The 15,000-nt window shown below is 43.4% G+C and overlaps 1 protein-coding gene across 1 annotated transcript in view; it reads right to left on the bottom strand.

Annotated features, from left to right (window-relative positions):
- LOC143291981 (frizzled-5-like) overlaps positions 1 to 15,000 on the bottom strand; it is a 174,478-nt gene that overhangs the window by 153,498 nt on the left and 5,980 nt on the right. Inside the window, exon 2 of the mRNA XM_076602137.1 lies at positions 1,709 to 1,784. The gene's annotated coding sequence lies outside the window, so the exon portion shown is untranslated. The remainder of the gene's footprint in view (positions 1 to 1,708; positions 1,785 to 15,000) is intronic.

A 15,000-nucleotide genomic window follows, 5' to 3' on the forward strand; every position in this document is an offset into this window, starting at 1 on the left:
CACACACACACACACACACACACACACACGCACGCACGCACGCACACAGCGGTTACCCCTTTTCACCCTCTGTAGCCCTCGGCCCCCCACGCCACACCATGTTTCGCCTCCGCCTCAAATGTGTCAGAACGACAGCACCTTTCTTTCTTTTCTTTCTTTTTTTCTCTTTCACTTTCTCTCCAGACCCACTTTCTCAGCAAATTGAATGGAAAATGTTTGTGTTAAACGCTCGGGAGAGGGAAAAAAAAACCTCGCTTTCCTCCCCTCCCCCTTGTTCCCCTGCAACGTTGGGGTAAATCGAGAGAGTGATGGCCCGTGGAGTGACGTGTTTTGACAAGAAGGATTGTGGGAAATGTGAGCGTCATGATTACTCCCCGCTAACTCACGGCGGGCAAATCAGTCCATTTAGCACAGCCCTTGGCACCCCGCCCCACCCCACACCACACCCCACACCCCTTCCTCCCTTGCTGGAAACATACGTTGTGTTACCGCTGCTGGTGCTGCTGCTATGCTGCTAGCTGGCTTGCTGTAGAGACTCTTTTTACTTGTCTGGAACTTTTCTGCAGGCTGCAGGTTCCTCCTTCATCAGTGTTAACGAGCCCGCCAGGAGAACGCTTGGGGGTCTGAGAGATAGTAGGGGGTAGGAGGGGGGCCTGGCGGAATGCTGTGGTGCAGCTGATAAGAACGGCGGCGAAGTAAAACTTGTCGGCTGTGCCTGCTTGAAGCTTTTGATTTAGTGGCTCGGGGTTTTACAGCGAGCTCTGATATCGGGGTCTTTTTCTCCTCGTTTACTGCGTATTATACGCTTCCTTTTTATTTTGAGTCGGCTCTGATGTCGGTCTTTTTCTCCTCCGTTACTGTGTATAATGCGGCATCCTTTTTTCATTTAGCTTTTATCTTATTTTCTCTGTGAAAGTTGGCGGAGTTTAGAATTAAAATGTGTTGGTTTATTTATTGGTGTGTGTGTGTGTGTGTGTGTGTGTGTGTGTGTGTGTGTGTGTGTGTGTGTGAGCACAGTATCATACCACTGATTTCCTTTAATTCTGTTCATTTTAAAATATCTGCTCTTTGCTGTCTGTTTCTGTTTGTTTCTGTCCGACTGTTTCTGCTCTCTCTCTCTCTCTCTCTCTCTCTCTCTCTCCACTACTGTCTGATTTTCTGTCTTTCCACACACACACAGTGACACAGACATAGACACACACACACACACACACACACACACACACACACACACACACACAAATGGGAATATTAAACAATCAGACAGGCAGATAAATATATATATGGAAAACAAAATACATCTACGGAAAAACATTTACAAAATCGACAAAAGCAGGGAAAGTCTCAGCGAAAAAAAAAGGGAGATGCTGACAGATAACACAGAGATAAATGAAAAACAAAATAAACACGAAATGATGAATCAACAGGTTTGTAGAAAGCCTGGACAGATAGACGGTAAACACACAGATGTAAGTGGGCAGTGGAGTGGTGGTGGGGGACGGGGGTGGGGGGGTGGGGGGGGGGGGGGAGAGAACAGTCTACATATTCCTCCTCTTTTGGCAAATCTGGGAGCTTCTCAACGTTGACCAGGGGAGGCACAGAGGATGGCGGCACGGAGGAATACCGAGGCTCAACACACATCCTTCCGTTCACACCCCGCCCCTCTCCCCACTCCCCCACCCCCAAAATATCCAGTATCCATACCTACCTCAAGGTCACTTCTCGTTTAGTTTTGGGATTCTGCAGTAATCCAGTCGTTTCCTCGCCTTTCCCCGTTAGTCATCCTACACAGACAAAACAGACTTTAGCAAGAGGAAAAAGGTCAAATTTCGACTCAGACCTGTCACAGATTCATAAACACAGCCGAGACTTGTAAACACAGTTGAAGTATTAATATATATATATATATATATATATATATATATATATATTAAAAAAGTCTACTTCAAGATTCCTTTTCTCTTAGTCAGACACTTTCAGCCACGTCAGGCAAATAGAAATAGAGTTTGAGAGAGAGAGACAGACAGACAGACAGAGACAGAGAGGAATGTTTGTAACAATTTTCACTTGTCTCTGGTAGAATCTTCTTTTGTGTCAGCATACTACAAGTCTACAGATAGAGACAACTAAGGCAAGGAGTAGGAAGGCCTTGCAAATGAAAAACAAAAGAAGTTGAAGTAGAAGAAGACTGACTGACAGAGTGATTGATGGATTCACTGAGTGAGTGAGTGAGTGGTTGGTTGATTTATGGTTGTCCTGACTGAAGAATGAAGAACAGAGAAAACAAAAAACAAACAGAGGAAGCAATAAAATAATCAACACCTTTTTTTCCCTGATGAGGATCTCGGAATCAGTCGCAGACAAAATGCTTTCAAGAAAATGTATTATTCATAAGGTTTTGATCAGGATAATATGTGAGGATGGCGCGCGCGCTTGTGTGTGTGTGTGTGTGTGTTATAGACGCGGGGATCTATGGATGTATAGATCTATCGAGAGGAATCCTGTCAGCAGTAATGATGTACCAAATGAATGGCTAATGGATCGTCATGTCTCTACCAATGATTCTGACCACTTCTTTTCCCCAAATTCACTCCAACCTTCCTCTTCTCCATGTCTCTACCTGTCTCTGTCTCCTTGTCTCTATTTGCCTTTGTCTCTGTTACTGTCTCTGTGTTTATTTGTCCGTCTGTCCGTTCATCCGTCCGTCCGTCTGTCCGTCTGTCTGTCTGTCTGTCTCTCTTCTAAAAGGACCGTGTCGGATCAGTTTTCATCAGATGGTTTGCATATCCTTACAATATGTTATATATTCTGCCAAACGCGTGGTTGAGCTCTCTCCATCTCTCTCTCTCTCTCTCTTGATGTAAACAGTTACCAAAGAGAGAGAGAGAGGTAATAGCTTGAATATCGACTCTTTTTTTTCAGGCAATGTGATTTTGCATTGATACAAATAAAATAACAGTCGTTTTTTTCTAGCACGAGCATAACGTTTTATTGATTTGCTCCTTGTATGTCCATGTATACGGTGTTTGTCACGTTGCTTTGTGCCACTCAGTTTATCTAATCTCATTTTATCCTTTCCTTTTATTCTATATTGATCTCCACGCCTCTGTCAAACGTAGATTACTTTCTTTCTTCAGCATTTTGAATGAGTGGCTTTCTGTTGGTTGTGAATAAATGGTGACTTTGTGTTTTGGTTTTGGTGTTTGATACTGTCAGTCAGCGCAAAAGCGGGGTTTGCTCTGACAGGCATACCACACCCACGCATTCAGAAACATAGTATACATACATACATATATACATATTCTCTCCTCTCCCTCTCTCTCGTTTTATTTCCCATCCTCTATCTCATTTTCTGTCTACCCCCTCCCCCTCCCTCTCTCACTTATGACATCGATTCTGTCCATAGCCTGGAGCAACAGATTTCTGTGAGGAGCAACACCAAAAGACTCAGAGTAACTTTGGTGCAGAGGGGCTTGTCAAGGATGGGGATGGGGTTGGGTGGAGGTCGACAGGGTAAAAGCAAAGAGTAGAGGTACATGTCAGGACGGAAACTTTTAGCTCAGCAAACCGACAGAATGCCAGAAATGTGTGACCCCCCTCCCACCACCACCACCTCTTCACAACCTCGTTGTAAGACAAACATAAACAAACTTTGTTTCTACAAGTTTGGATGCCCCTCCTACCTCCCCTCACCCCCACCGTACTCCCCCCTTACCCCCCCCCCCCCCCCCCAACCCCCCCCGGCCCGTCCCACTACTTGTGTTGCCCACCCCTCCCTGCCCTGTCCCACACACCACAGTGACCACTCCCCCTCCCCTCTCCCCCCTTTTCACCTCAGCATAACCCTGCTTGCATCAGCTGATGCATCTTGTAGATACCGACACATTTGTATTGTATTGCATTGAATTGTGTAGCATTGTTTAATGTCATTGAGTAATGTATTGTATTGCACTGAATTGTGTAGCATTGTTTAATGTCATTGAGTAATGTATTGTATTGCACTGAATTGTGTAGCATTGTTTAATGTCATAGAGTAATGTATTGTGTTGCATTGAATTGTGTAGCATTGTTTAATGTCACAGATAATGTATCATATTGCACTGAATTGTGTAGCATTGTTTAATGTCATTGAGTAATGTATTGTGTTGCACTGAATTGTGTAGCATTGTTTAATGTCATAGAGTAATGTATTGTGTTGTACTGAATTGTGTAGCATTGTTTAATGTCACAGATAATGTATTGTGTTGCACTGAATTGTGTAGCATTGTTTTATGCCATAAAGTAATGTATTGTATTGCACTGAATTGTGTAGTATTGTTTAATGTCATAAAGTAATGTATTGTGTTGCACTGAATTGTGTAGCATTGTTTAATGCCATAAAGTAATGTACTGTGTTGCACTGAATTGTGTAGTATTGTTTAATGTCATAGAGTAATGTATTGTGTTGCACTGAATTGTGTAGTAATGTTTAATGTCATAAAGTAATGTATTGTGTTGCACTGAATTGTGTAGTAATGTTTAATGTCATAAAGTAATGTATTGTGTTGCACTGAATTGTGTAGTATTGTTTAATGTCACAGATAATGTATTGTGTTGCACTGGATTGTGTAGTATTGTTTAATGTCATAAAGTAATGTATTGTGTTGCACTGAATTGTGTAGTAATGTTTAATGTCATAAAGTAATGTATTGTGTTGCACTGGATTGTGTAGTATTGTTTAATGTCACAGATAATGTATTGTATTGCACTGAATTGTGTAGTAATGTTAATGTCACAGATAATGTATCATATTGCACTGAATTGTGTAGCACTGTTTAATGTCACAGAGTAATGTATTGTGTTGCATTGCATTGTCTTGTTCTGAGTTGTGTGCATTGTACACTTTCTTGTCAAAACATTATGTGAAAGTCGGGGTGCTCTCTCCAGGTAGAGTGCGTTACCACAGGTTGATCGTGTAACCAAAATGACTAGCATCCAGACCACGAAACAAGGTCTTTCTACTGGAGAGACAGCAAGAATCTCGACCCATGTTCCTGAACCTAATCCAATATCCACAGTTTCTTTGTCGGGTGCTGTAACTGCTTGGCCAGCACTGTGCTGTTTGGGTATCGAACGGGTCACACCTTGCAACACGAAGGACCTGTCAAACTGTGAACAAGGACCTTGGAAATTGGAAGCAAGGCTTTCGGGAGTGCTGTCCATGTCAAAAAGTTGAGCCTGGGTTTGGCAGTTGTCTATACCCTGTCTTTTTGTCAGTGTGGCAGTAGGAACACCATTAATTTGAGACCGCTGTCGGCGTTTTTCCATCATTCACACCAGTGACAAGCATTGTTCCCTTCCAGCTCACCCACCACACCGACTCCAACACCCACAGAAAACTAAGAAAAAAAATCAAAATTGCACAACTCTCTCTCTCTCTCTCTCTCTCTCTCTCTCTGTGTGTGTGTGTGTGTGTGTGTGTGTGTGTGTGTGTGTGTGTGTGTGTGTGTGTGTGTGTGTGAGCGTGCAAGCAAGCAATCAAGCGCATGTCTGTGTTTGTGTGAATGTGTGAGACAGAGAAAGAAAGAGACAGGGAGACAGACAGACAGAGAAAGAGTCAGATAAATGGATCTGTTGAATCCTTGTTTTTGCCAATTAAAGTGGATTCACTTGTTAGATTTCGTTTTCTTGTTCAGTTCCTGTACGAAAGAAAAGCTCTACCAGTCTTGATTGTTGCGTGATATTGTGCATCTATCAACGTGTTTACTTGTCCAAAGGATTTTTTTTCTTCTTAATTTCGTTTGTGGTATTCTTACTTGTTTCCTTTTCTGGCATTATAGTCTCTAATTCTGACTGTGTCACTGTACTCTGTCTGTCGGTGTCCATGACTAAGCGCGTTGGGTATGCAGTTGGTCGGGCATCATCCTAGCAGTGACACCTCCTTGAGAAAGGGAAACTGCATAATGGCCATGGACACGAGGGGGGTGAAACGGGAACAAGGTCCTTTCGATGTTGTCCTTTCAGAATATGAGTACTTGGAAATACTAATGGTGTCTGGCTTTCCCATACTATGGACAGTCTGCCAAAATGTTCCACGGAAGACAGAGAGAATGGGGGAAATATTAGCTGTAACAAATGGCCTGAAGATGTGTTGGGATTTTTGTTTTAGTGTTTGGTTCGATACATGTATGACACCATCACCTGCCAAGCTTCTTTTGACGGGAATGAATGCTTGTTCAAGGAGCGAGTGAGCATCATTCCTGGACTCCTCTCCTGGTGCTCTGATGAACTTTCTGTTGCCCCTAGCCACTGGGACCATGCTGCCATTCAGGTGACGACAAAGCGCAGAGGGACACAAAATAATGCAACTGGCAGTCACATACAGGCATGCACACACATATGTATCCACCCCCCCCCCCCCCCCCCCCACACACACAAACAAACAAACATACAAACAAACACACAAACACACACTCTCTCTCTCTCTGATACACACATATCGTTATTCAGTCTTCTGTCTGTCTGTCTCTCTATCTCTCTCTTCCGCCCTCTTCACTCACACACACACACACACAAACACACGCACGCACGCACGCACGCACGCACGCACACGCACACACGCACACACGGAAACACACACTAGTCACCACCTCTTTCTCTCACTCCCCCCCTCCCCATTTTCGAGCATACACATTCTCGAACAACTCTTTTTTTTAGGTTGAAGAACCATTTTCACCCACCCAGCAGAACATGCCACCCAGAATGGCAGGAAAGCCAATGGGAATATCAAGTCGCCAGTCCCAGAACGAAATCTTTTTTGAGGAGCACATTACAGCATCGCCGAACTGCATGTAGACACCGGGAGAGAGACGGAGGGAGAGAGAAGAGGAATGGCAGAGGGGGAAGTGTGACAGCAGATTGGATCAGAAAAACACACACACCAAAAAAGCAATGGTTATGGAACAAGAAAGGTCCAGAGGAAATACATGAACCAACGGAAGCAAAAACGCTATTAAAAAAATAAATAAAAATAAAAAATAAAAAAAAGAAAAGAAAGAGAACGTGAGGAAAACACACATATTATTGTGCAGTGGAAAACAGAGTGAACAGAAGCAGCAACACGAAAAAAAGGGGAAAAAACTCATTACTGAAAGAAAGAAGAGGAGGATATATACAGAGAAAGAGTGAATGACAAACAGGGTTGGATCCGGCGAGTAAGAACAGAATAGAAAAGAACAGAATGCTTCATTGTCACGGCACCTTAAGGTTCCGAAGACACAGGACCACTTCAGACAAGACACTTATCAATTCAGCACTGGATGTCACTGTACAGCTATCCACTTCGTGGTGCATAGTTTTCATTAGATGTCGAAATTGTTGTAATATCACTCACAGGTCATGATCAACTGAGTTGTGAGCAAAGGCTCTTTGGCGTACGTCAAAGTCGGGTACACTGACAAACAGACATAAGACAAGGGAGGGAGACTGAAGCAGCAGGAAAGACAGGGGGAGCAGTCATACAGACATGACAGACAGACAGGAGAAAGAGAGATAGACAGAGAGAGACAGAGACAGAGAGACAGAGACCGAGAGACAGAGACAGAGGCAGACAGAGAGACAGAGACAGAGAGAGACAAACAGACAGACAGGAGAGAGAGAGAGAGGGGGAGAGAGAGAGAGACAGACAGACAGAGTAACAGAGACAGAGACGGAGAGACAGACAGAAGAGAGAGAGAGAGGGAGAGAGAGACAGAGAAACAGAGACAGATACAAACAGAGACAGAAACAGAGGGACAGACATGACAGACAGAAGACAGGAGAGAGAGAGGGAGGGAGGGAGGGACAATGACAATGACAATGACAAATGTTTTATTGAGGGTAAAATGGATAAGCTGGAAGCTTCTTTACACCATGCCCTCACACACGCATACACACACATACACACATTGTAATAAATGAAATAAGTATGAATAATAAATGACATAGAACAAACCAAATAGATAATAATAGTTACATAAATGGATGAATCAAAGACTACAATTACGGAAACATGAAAATCATACAAAACATTACCACATGAAAATCTTCAAACACACACGTGTGTGCACACACAGGCATCATACACATAATCTCGAGCACACAAGTACACAGAGATACACACGCATACTTACACTCGCCGATTTTCCTTGCTTACACACTGTTGGAGAACAATTAATCAAAGTACGTTGGCTTACTAGGATCTCATCATATGCTTTGATTTTGCTGGTACTAATTACATTTGTTGCATCAGATATTTTTGATACGATTTTTTGAAAGATGCTACAGTAGATCTATTTCTAAGATACTCGGGGATTTCATTCCACAGTTTACCACCAGAATAAGTGAGAGAGGACATGAAAAGGTTAGTTCTGGGACGAGGGGTAAAAATGGTACTCTTGTTACGAATGATTCTTTCCGGGAATTTCCTATAAAGATAGGGCGGTGCAAAGTTCTTCATAATTTTTAACATAAAAACACCCTTGTTAAAGCGACATTTAAGATGAAAGGGGGGAATATTTAGTTCAACATAGTCATTTGCTTGAATAGAAGATTTAAGGAGAATGAGCTTAAGGGAACGTCTGTATATACTTTCAAGAGGTTTTAAGCAATTTTTACTAGCCCCGTCCCAGCATGTTGATGCATAGTCAATATCAGGTTGGATGTATGCATGAAAAAATAATTTACGGGTATGTTGATTAAGGAAATGTTTAATTCTATTGAGCTGAAATACTTTTTTCGATAACTTCTTGCATAAAGCAGAGATATGATAAGACCAGGAAAGGTTATTGTCAAGTGTAAGACCAAGTAGTCTATAAGAACTAACTTCCAGCAAATCATTATCAAGTACCTTGAGCACTTTTGTTTTAGATTTGATATTTTGTCGTTTTTGTCTGGTAAGGGAGGGAGAGACAGAGAGAGACAGACAGACAGAAATACATGACTGACAGAAGACAGGAGAGAGAGAGAGAGGGAGAGACAGACAGACAGACAGATAGACAGAAACACAGACGGAGAGACAGAGACAGACGGACAGAGACAGAGAGAGAGAGACAGTAACAGAGAGAGACAGAGACAGACAGTCAGACAGACAAAAGACAGGCAGACAGAAGAGAGATAGACAGACAGAGACAGAGAGATAGACAGACAGAGACAGAGAGATAGACAGACAGAGACAGAGAGATAGACAGACAGAGACAAGGCAGACAGACAGACAAACAGGGACATGGAGAGAGACAGAGAGAACCATGGAAGTAGGGAAGGAGGGAGCGAGGAAGCCAAAACGCCTGCAGTAACAATAAAGGAGCAGGGCAGGGGCTGTCAGTGGGGGGTACAGGGGGCCAGGGGGGCAGCGGGGGGCACAGTGGGGGGACACAGTGCGGGGTGGGGGGACACAGTTGGGGGTACAGTGGGGGGTACAGTGGGGGGGGGGGGGGTACAGTGTCATTGCTTTGTTTCACGTGCACAGCGCGCTGAACACTGACCCATTCACCATTGGCTCTCTCTCTCTCTCTCTCTCTCTCTCTCTCTCTCTTAAGCCCGTGCAGTGTGTGTGTGTGTGTGTGTGTGTGTGTGTGTGTGTGTGTGTGCGCGCGCGCGCGAATGACCCAGTTTAATATATATTGTTTAGTTACCCTATGTCAGCACATTGAATTCAGACCCAGAGTCTTTTTGTAAAGTGTTGTGCTGTTTGTGTCGTTCGGTCACTGATATATGACATATATATCTATACATCTATATATAATTTGCCGATTGTGATTCCGCCACACATACCAGTATATGTTTATACAAAATGACAGAGAGGAAAAACAAGTACAGATAAATAACCTTTTCATCATAAAAAAGTCTTTACAAAAATATTTTGATAGAAATAAATGAACAACAACAACAAGAAATAAGAGGAAATAAAAATGAAATGGGGGATCTAGGAGAGAGGAATATAAATCATTCAAAGACGGCAAAGGTGGTTGTGTCATTTGTTCTCTCAAAAGGAAAGAGCCATTTGTTGTGCCTTAGAAGACTCGAACTCCAACCACCTTGTGGCTTCATCAGATATCTGGACAATGGCAGTGGACCAGCCTCCCACACTGCATCAACAAGAAACACTCCTTACAGTTCAGTGTTTGCTTCTCTGAGCTGAATAGGATTCTTATGAGCTCCCACGAGTGAAAAATGCCATTTCACCAACTTTCAGTAGCTGGCAATGAAAGGTAATAATGGAAATAAGAAGAAAATAAGACGGGAAAATATACCGACAGCTACTGTTTGAATGAAAAAAAAAAGGGTTTAGAAAAGGATTGGGCCTTCCGTGAAAAAGGTCACTGTAAAATATATCTTGTGTCACTTTGATAAAGTAAACGTTATTGCGAAATCGATGCTTATACAAACCTTATTTCTAGGATATATTTGTCTTTTTTATATAAACGTGAAAACGCAGATTATCTCCTGCTTCTGTATTTTTGGATTTCCTTAACAAATCTTTTCAATACACCAAAATATAAATAACTTCTCAACACAAAAACATACACCGACATTCCTTTTTTTTTTTTTTTTCTTTTTCCTTTGCACCCCACGTCTCATGAAATGTTAAATGCACACAGAAAGAGAAACCAGTTGGAGAGAGATGGGGCATTTCTGGCATTTTCTGAACTGACATCATTCCTTCCCATCCCTCCCTCACGTTTTGTGCAAAAACAGGCAGCTCGAGGATGGAGGCTTGAGTGTTTTCAGGCTGCAAGATTCTGGAAAGTCCGAATGGAAAGAAAGAAATGAAAGAAGTAAAAAGTAATACTGCGCTGTCCCTGTAAGTTCGGAGCTGGTGGATTTGTTTGTTTGTTTTGTTGCTGTTGTTGTTGTTTATTTATTTTGTTTTGTTTTCATGGCAGCATATTTTCGAACGTGTGTGTGTGTGTGTGTGTGTGTGTCCCTCTCTCAGCCCAGCGCGACATGATGAAAGATGAGAGTCTTCAAGACAGTTCAGTGCTGGAACTCTTCCTGTCCTTCCTCCTTCTATCCCCCCTCCCTCCTGCCTCCACTCCATCTGATGCCCCTGCCTCCACTCCATCTGATGCCCCTGCCTCCACTCCATCTGATGCCCCCTGCCTCCACTCCATCTGATGCCCCCTGCCTCCACTCCATCTGATGCCCCCTGCCTCCACTCCATCTGATGCCTCTGCCTCCACTCCATCAGGCAGGGGCGGAGTGAGGGGAAGGTAGGAGGGTGGGAGGTTGTGAGGTCAGCCTCTGTGTGTGTCTGTCTACTAGTCAGCCTGTGTCTGTCTATTTGTTAGACTGTCAGTCTATTTGTTAGACTGTCTGTCTATTTCCATGACCTTTCCGTTTGTCTGTTTCTTATATTCGCCAGTTCCGTCTTCAGTCATTGTCTTATGTCTGTCAATGCGTTGGTGAACCTGTCTGTGACTGCGAGCGACTCGTTGTGTGCATGACTGCGAGCGAACGCACATGCTCTTACATGTTTATATACATATGTATCTAAATTCCTGCTGTATTTGTATTTGTATCTGATTTCTAATTCATAGCTGTACTTTCATGTACTATCCCCGACAACACCCCACATCACCCCCAGCAGTCCTTGTGACTCTGGTACCCTTTGTAATAAAAGCATATTCTCTTCTCTCGTCTTATAGATATTACATTATTATTCTATCTCATTATGTTCTACTGTGTGTATCCACACCTCTGCCCCGCTGGAGGCAAACTGATGACTCCGTGCATCATGTCAAACGTGGCTGGTAGCCCCCAGAGGAGAGCGGCAGTACTTTGGTAAAACACCCGCGCAACTCTGAGGAGAAGGAGGTGGAGGAGGAGGAAGAGGAGGAGGAAGAAGGGGAGGGGGTATAAAATAAATGGGGTGCAGAGGAAAGGGGTTAGATTCTGTTTGGGTCCTAACCGAAGAGAAATGAGGTGATGGGGGAGCCTTGTGCTTTGGCCAAGGACAGGTAATTAGAGGGAAGAAGGGAGATAGAGGGAGAGAGACACAGAGAGAGGGAGAGAGAGAGAGAGACAGAGAGAGAGAGAGAGAGAGAGAGAGAGAGCAGAGAACGAGGTAAAAAGAGAGAAAAATACTAAGAGATACAGAGAGAGTAAAAGCGGCAAGTGAAGAGATAGGGAGAGAGAGAATGAGATAAAGACGGACAGACACAGAGGAAATGGAGGTGAGTTAAGACTTGGGGGGTGTGGGGGGGGAGGGACACACACACACACACACACACACACACACACACACACACACACACACACACACACACAGAGGCAGATAGACAGGCAGACAGAAAGAGAAAGACCGACAGACACAGACATCGCCATCGACATACAGAGAGGACAGGCATGGAGAAACGTTTGCCAAGGACAGACAGACAGACAGACACAGAGACACAGAGAGAGAGAGAGAGAGAGAGAGTATGTGTGTGTGTGTGTGTGTGTGTGTGTTTCTTTTCATTTCCTTTTTTTCCTCACCCCCCGGTTCGTCTAATAGGGCTCGGTGCAGAAAGTGTCAGGCAGCGGTATGAGCGAGCCGGGCTATTGTCTGTGACAGCCGTAGTAGTGTCAGGGATACCCTCCCCCTCTCCGCTACCATCCCCATTCCCCTCCCTATCCCCCCCTCCCCCCTTGCTCTCTTACCGCCAGTTCCCCTCAGTACAGTCCCCCTCCGTCCTCCCACACTGTTCTTTTTTTTTTAAGCTCTCGGAGTTTGGAATATGATACAAACAGGGCGGGGAAACAGCACGAACGGGGAAAAAACCCTCTCTTGCTAAGGTAGTAAGGAGTGGTGGGGGAGGTCAGGGGCTGGGGGGAGGGGGGAGGGAGGGTAAGGAGGGGGGCGTTTGCAATGTACCACGGGATGCGCACATCTGCTTTGTTAAGTCTGGTTTAATACTTCCAGGAAAGTGACATGACTCTGAACCAATAAATACGCCATTTTGAGTCACCCTACCACCACTTACTCCTGTGTTTGTGTTTGTGTCTGGCAGCATGGTAGGTAGGGCTTCTGCTGTAGCAGTCCAGATCTGCCTGCGGAGTGCCACGACAAGTTAGCTATGGTTTAAGGTTTGTAAATATCAGACACCTTGGCAAGCTAGAAACACAACAAAACAGAAATAAAAACAATCCGAGTTGAGAATAGCAAAAAGTGAAAGAAAAACATTCATTGAATCCACTTGTAAGTGTATACACCATGCTGATGCTGAAGTCGTACTTCAATGCTTCATTTATTTACAATTTTGGTTTTGTTTTTTATTTGTTTGCTTATATATTTGTTTGTGTATTGGTTTGTTTATTTATCTCCCTCGTTTATTTTATTAACGACATTTTCACTCTATCATTTCTACAATGCTGATTGGTACTCTATTTTCTTATGTAGACCCTCTTTGCCAGATGAAATCCTTGGCACATAATATATCGCTAAGGAGTCCTGTTGTTATTTACAGCTGAGGAGAGTAGCTGAAAACTTTTCTTCTTTAAAAAAAAAAAAAAAAAAAAATATTGGAGCTGCACTTTCTTTATTTTTTTTTCTCATCTGGATTGAACTCCCAGGTAATTTCCAGCTTGGTCATGGTGAACAAAACAAACCACTGTTTACGTCATCGTTTCTTTCGCTCATACCATTTCCTGTTGTGCCTTTCTGTCGACATCCCCGGGATGGTGTCAGTGGACCAGTAGACCCAACATGTTGTCTCTGAGCTTCTGTTGTTTTATCGTCCTCGTTTCTTTCCTTCTGTACCTTTCTTTTCCTTTCTTTCAAACCCACCGAGATGGCATTTGTGAGTGATCACACTGTTCACAACACACTTTGATTTCCTTTTTTCTTTTGTTGCTTTTTTAAAGTTGTTCTTTAAGTTTTCCTATTATTTTTTTCTTTCTTTCTGCCTGTGGCCGTAAATTTGGTATTTTTCCAACCGTAAGTTAGAGACAACATGGTTTCTTGGTTTCTTTCTTTCTGACAAAACAATGACACATCTCTTTCATTCTCCTTTCATCGAGGGGGTAGGGATCTCTGTTTCCTTCCTTCATTTTTCCCCTTTCTGTCCTGTCTTCCTTCCTTCTCCGTTTCTTTCTCGTTGTTTCGTTTTCTTTTTTTTTTATAAAATATTTACGATTTTTCCTCCTTTGTTTTAATTCACTGTTGAAAGGAGTTGATCCGACTCCCGAAAACCAAGCGACCGCTGCGATGATTATAAGTTCTCTTTCGGTCCAGAGTTTCACTTCTGTGTATCCTCTACACATTTGAATGTATTGAGCAACATTGCATTGCTTTGTCCTTCAGCAATACCCAATGGCCCGCGAGCTTAGAACTCTGGCATCACCTCCAAGATGATATTTAGCCCTGGGAGAGTCAGTGAGGAGGAGAAGTGTGGGTTGGGTCAATTTGCAATGCAGATCTGTACACGTGTGTGTCCACATGAGTCAACGTTTGCTGACGATTTAGTTCCTGAGGTCTGCGGCTGTGTGCATGTCTTTGCCTTGTGTCTGTTTCCCCTTGTTTGTGTCCCCCTTCACCAACCCCGTCTCTCTCTCTCTCTCTCTGGCACAGGCAATATGATTAGCACCAAACTAAGAATAATGAAACAAGTATTCTCTTTCACAACATTCCCACCTCTCTCAGTATCCAACAATGATCTCATGCCAACTTTTGTAGTGAGCAGGCATTGTCCTTGCTCAAGATGGGAACAATTCGCCAAACAAACCGAGCAGCGGTGCAGGGTTTCCTCGGACAGTGGGTGTCTCGGCTACCAGTCACCTTGATAGCAATGATGGATGCTGTACGATGTAACTCTGATAATTGTGAAATCAGTACCACTTTGAGAGTAAGGAAGAACGGTCGTCGTCGTCTCATGGGACGGGGATATCCGAACAGAACAGGTTTCAGAATAAGCATTGATGAAATGCACTTTAATGACACAAGACAGAACATTCTAAAAATTAAAATAGAAATAATGAAATAAGGTAAGTGATTACAACGAGATG

Source organism: Babylonia areolata, chromosome 1, assembly GCF_041734735.1.
Source record: "Babylonia areolata isolate BAREFJ2019XMU chromosome 1, ASM4173473v1, whole genome shotgun sequence".
Taxonomy (NCBI): domain Eukaryota; kingdom Metazoa; phylum Mollusca; class Gastropoda; order Neogastropoda; family Buccinidae; genus Babylonia; species Babylonia areolata.